Here is a 6,000-nt window from a genome sequence, read left to right on the forward strand (position 1 = left end):
AGCCCCAAGAGGCCCATGCGCCAAGAGAGAGAAAAAAGGGGAGAGTCCTAAAAGGGGAAGGCACCTCCGAGGTGCCTTGGGGAGGATGGACTCCTCCCCCCCTTGGCCGCACCCTTCCTTGGAGGAAGGGGCAAGGGCTGCGCCTCCCCCCTCTCCCTTGGCCCTATATATAGTGGGGAAAAGGAGGAGCAACCATACCTAAGGCCTGACGCCTCCCTCTCCCTCCCGTGACACATCTCCCTCCTCCCGCAGCGCTTAGCGAAGCCCTGTTGGAATCCCGCTACTTCCACCATGCCGTCGTGCTGCTGGATCTCCATCAACCTCTCCCTCCTCCTTGCTGGATCAAGGCGTGGGAGACGTCTCCGTTCCGTACGTGTGTTGAACGCGGAGGTGCCGTGCGTTCGGCACTTGGTCATCGGTGATTTGAATCACGACGAGTACGACTCCATCAACCCCGTTCACTTGAACGCTTCCGCTTAGCAATCTAAAAGGGTATGTAGATGCACTCTCCTTCCCCTCGTTGCTAGTCTCTCCATAGATAGATCTTGGTGACACGTAGGAAAATTTTGAATTTCTGCTACGTTCCCCAACAGTCACCGGTTGCTGACAGGTTGGACCAACACTCAGAGGAGCACTGGCCCGGGGGTTTAAAATAAAGATGACCCTTGAGTCTACAGAACCCAAGGGAAAAAGGCTTAGGTGGCAAATGGTAAAACCAAGGTTGGGCCTTGCTGGAGGAGTTTTATTCAAAGCGAACTGTCAAGGGGTTCCCATTATAACCCAACCATGTAAGGAACGCAAAATCAAGGAACATAACACCGGTATGACGGAAACTAGGGCGGCAAGAGTGGAACAAACACCAGGCATAAGGCCAAGCCTTCCATCCTTTACCAAGCATATAGATGCATTAATTAAACAAGAGATATTGTGATATCCCAAACAATAATCATGTTCCAACAAGGAACTAACTCCATCTTCACCTGCAACTAGCAATGCTATAAGAGGGGCTGAGCAAAGCGATAACATAGCCAAACAACGGTTTACTAGGCAATGTGGGTTAGAGGCTTGTCATGGCAATATGGGAGGCATGATATAGCAAGTGGTAGGTATCGCGGCATAGCAACAGAGCGAGCAACTAGCAAGCAAAGATAGAAGTGATTTCGAGGGTATGGCCATCTTGCCTGAAATCCCGCAAGGAAGAAGAACGAGTCCATGAAGAAGGCAAACGGACATAGTCGAACGGATCCTCACAAACGCGACGTTATCGGAACTAACCCGAGAAGCAACACCGGAAAGAAGCAAACAACATAGTAAACAACCATCACATAAACATGGCATGATGCACAATGAAGTATGATGCGTGTCCGGTTTAATGAAGCATGGCATGGCAAAGTGCACAAGCAATACTACAAATTAAGTGGAGCTCAATATGAAACTCCGTTGCATATTGACGGAACACCACATCAATTATTTAGTTCACTCTCGGTTAGGTACTCAACAATATTAAATGTTGGTTAACATGGCAAGAGGTGAAGCATAACAAAACTATACCATTTAAACAATTTAAATGGGGCCGGATATAACAAACAACAAATCCGGTAAATCCCCATATGCATTAGCAATTTGATGCAACACCAATTTTAAACATTTTAAATGTTGTTATCATGATGCGGATGACATGTGCAAGTTTTATGCAGGTTTTATGAAAATGTTAATTTGTCATTATGGCGGAAACGAAAGGGGTGCCACGGCAAAAAATCCGAAAATGATGCCACGACAAATTTCCAGTTCCGGTAACTCGATTGAGATGCCGGTGCAAAAAAGAGTGTGTTCAAGTTCGATGCGGTGTAGGGGAAGTAGACGTTCTCGGGACGTTCGGTAGTGGAAGTAGGGGTACATGACGACGGTAGAGGTACTCATGATCTTGGCGGCGGTAGTCGTTCACATTCTTAGTTGCACAATTTTCCGTAGATGTTCGGGATCACAGCGAGGGACTTGACGTCCACGGAGGCTTCGAGGATCGACGGTAGTTGTTCTCGTATCATCGTGGAAGTAGTCGCTCGGAGAGAAGCTCGACATATCCATGTACTTGGCGTTCTGGTGTGGTAGTCGTTCTCGGGACCGGGGTCCTCGTGCACTTGACGACTCTGGCACCCACGTTTATTGTGACCACCGCCTTGACGTCAATAGCGCTAGGCAGCTGTGGCACGCGTGCTGCGAAGAGGTCAGGAAGCCATGGTGGCGACGACGTCCGGAGGCTGGACCGTGCAGCAGCGACGAGAGACTCCGGGACGGCATGGAGGTCGAGGATGAAGAGCTCGAGACGGCGCTGGAGCATGACGACGCGACAGCCGGACAAGGCAAGGAGGTGCTCGAGGAGACTCAGGCGCACGTCGGAGGCATCGGCCAGCAACAGCTCTGGTGGCCGGCACATCAAGGGACTTGCAGCGGCACGCGCGATCTCCGGCAGGTTGAGGCGAAGGAGGTAGCAGCAGCGAGAAGGCCGGGACGGGCGACGAGCAGACACAGCTGTAAGGGCGGCGCGAGGTCGGCGCTGCGGCGGGCGGCCTTGCACGAGAGGGAGGCACGCGAGAGGAGGGAGGCGCAGCCCTGATCGCGCACGCAGGGCGGTGACCTACTGGAGACGAAGCAGGAGCAGAGGGGCGGCGGAGCGAGGAGGTGGACGCCGGCAGCGGCTGCTCCGTGGCAGGAGGCCATGGTGAGCAGGCGGTGGCTATGGACGGCGAAGCAGAGGAGGCCGACGAGGGGATTGGGCATCGGGTCGACCTCCGGTGGCGGCGGAGCTAGGGCTCACCGGAGCAGGGGGCCCGCGGCTCCATGGGGCGGCGCTCGGGGGTAGGAGGTGCGGCGCACGAGGAGGACGAAGGGAGAAGGGAAGACAACGAGTGAGGGAGGGATTGAGAAGGAGATGGGATCGGGCAACGCGTGCGTTCTGTCCTTTCTGGCGGCGTTGAGGGTCGAGGAGGGAGCGAGGGGAAGGAAATCAGGGATGCTAGGGTTCGGAGGGCGGCATGGGCCAATGGGCCGGCGCGATGGAGGTCTGCTGGAGGGCGTCGGCTGGGCCTTAGAAGGCCACGGATGGCTGCTGAGAGGCCCAGCTGGGCTCTCTCCCTCTCTCCTTATTTTCTTTAACAGAAAACAAGAGAAGAAAAAGAAAGAAAGAGGGGGGTTAGGGAACGAAGTTGGACTCCTGGATAAATTTTCCGGACTCACAAAAATGAGTTTGACCCAAGAAAAATAGAAACGGCAAGATTGAAAGATACAAATTCAAACTCATTTGAATTTAATTCAAATGGATTTGAACTGGGACTTGGTAAAAGGAAGGTCCAGAAATGTTCGGATTTTTGGAGGAGCCTCGGTAAAAGGGAAAAAAGAATTATTGGGCAAGCTTTGATGATCAACTCGAAGTAGAAAAGACATGGGGTTATTTTTGCAAGTGTGTTTTGATAAATTCCAAATTAAAGGAATATTTAATATAGCTCCCTAATGATATCGGGAGTATAGGTTCTAAAGAGACATCACCATTGTGAATATCCCTCGATTTAAATGGACCGAAGATCCATACGATTTATTTGGTGAGTTTTTAAGAAGAGGTGCAAGAAGACATGATGCAATGCACATGATGCAAAAATGAAAGCAACGAATCAAACAAATCACACGACCAAAACTCGGAAATCAAGAAGGCATCTAAAGCTCCGGTCTTGGGGCCTCACAACACTTCACCACTACGAGAGGATCTCGTCCCAAGATCTAGGATGGCACCGGAGGGAAAAGGAAGAGGAAGATAAGAGGTAAAACTAAGTTGCATCTTTGAAAAACGAGTGAAACCAAAGAATCTTGAGATGTTGAACAAATTGAAAGTAAGAATGCAACGGAGATGAACGAAGTTTAAAACACTCCGTTAGAAAAGAGGAACAAGGAAGAACAAATTCGGACAACACTCCGATTAAAAAGAGATGCAAGACTTGATAAGGCGAAAAGAACTTGAGAAGAGGACACAACACTCCGTTTAAATAGATAAGCGTGAAAGAACACGATCCTCACAATTCGAGATGATGAGTGAAAAGAGCAACAACACAAAGCCTCCGGGAGAAAGAATAGAAGAGATCGATCATTGGAATAAGAATGGAGAAGAAAATGCTAACTTTTACCACAAATGAGCTTGGAAAGCACCCTTCCAAGAATGTTATAACGGAGTTGTTGGAAAAAACCCAACAACGAAACTGATAAGCTTGTAGTGGGCTTATGGAGAACGTCTCAAAACTAAGAGGTGAAATTCTGCCACTAACGGAAAAACAATAGATTGGATTGAAAAAGATATGAACAAGGAGACAAGAAACTTATTTCACCGGGAGGATAAATGAAGAACTTGGGTCATTTATAAGCACCATAAATAGCAACAATCCTTAGGGAAAGCTTTAGGTGAAATATAACCCAAGATAACTCCACTGAAGATATTGATGGGTTGCAAAGGATCTCATGAACGAATTGAGAAATGATGGGTTTACAATATGTCATTCCGGACAACTTGTGAATCATGAAACACGAAGGAAACTGTCAAAACGACATAACACCATCCCAAAAGATAAGATAGAGAGAATTGCACTTCGGAATGCAAGATAAAGAATGCTTGAGCTCCTCTAAAAAGAATCTTGATGAATGTTTCGAGAATGGATTAAGTCCTTGATGAACTATCATGTAGAACCTCCATGAAGAACTCCGGTAATAAAATGATGATAAAAGAAAGACAAGTTGAAAACACAAAGTGAAGCCTTATAATGATTTAGATGGATCTCCATGGTGATATAAATGCGAGAGCTTCGAACTCCGGGAAGGAAAAGATGAAACAATTGAAAACTGAGAACTTGATGAACCTCCGGAATAAGGAATTGAATTTACTCGGTGAAACAAGAATAAGAATTACATTATGCTTATCCACCATCAATTTAATTGATGACAAGCAATGGATTTGGCATACTACTTATTCTCGTAGAAAGGATTAAGATAGATATCGCCAACTTGGGAAGGTCTTCAACAAACCACCGGTAGAATTTGAAAAGCACGAATGCATTGATATGATACACGAAGGAAGAAGAATCTTGGAAGAACCACCGTAAGAATTAAACATGAAAGTAGCAATAGCACAATTCACTGGGAAGAATTGGAAAATGAATGAAGATACTTGAGAGAATTTAGATGCAAGTGAACGAAGAGATCCTGAGCTGATTAGAGAATACTTGAATGTTGCACCGGTAAGATTTGGAGAACAGTAGTTGAAAGCTGAGAATGATGGGCTCTGGAGAATCAAACCGCAAAGACTCCTGAATTGCTCCGGACGGATGAAAAGAATTGTCACAATTGAAAAACAATTATGAGAGGATGGCAACAAGCTAGAATCACGCATCTCTGATAGAATGGATAAGATATGGAAGGAAAAAATCTTCTTCGGTCATCAAATGCAGAGAATGACGATGAGAAACACCACCATGAATTGTTGAGATACTCCGGGATGACGAATAGAAATGTTGAGCCAACGGTGAAAAGAATTAGAAAGATCTTAGAGAAGGACATTTGACTGATGACAAAACATTCTTACGTCAAACTTGGAGAAGAATTTGAGAGTAACGCCGGAAAAGAAGAGTCAAGTAAGATCCTGGGAAAAGACCTGTGGGTTAGGGCCCACTCAAAAGAAACACCGTTGAAAAGGTTTTGAAGAGAGATTGCACCGGTTGAAATTAAATGGCTTGAATGAGCTAACATCCTCAAAAGAACTTGAGCTAATTGAGAATGGAAACTTGAATCTTCTGAGATATCTCCAGCACTCCAGAACAAATGAATGGCGAGAAGTGGATGATCAAGAGGTGCTCCGGCATGAGAAAGCATTTGAACCGAGGAAATGATATGATCGACCAAAGCTTGAATTGAATCCACCGGAGAAGAAAAAGAATGACGAATGATGAACTTGAAGCTCTGTTAGAA

This window comes from Triticum urartu, chromosome 7A (genome assembly GCF_056163025.1).
Source record: "Triticum urartu cultivar PI428250 chromosome 7A, HENAU_Tu73, whole genome shotgun sequence".
NCBI lineage: Eukaryota > Viridiplantae > Streptophyta > Magnoliopsida > Poales > Poaceae > Triticum > Triticum urartu.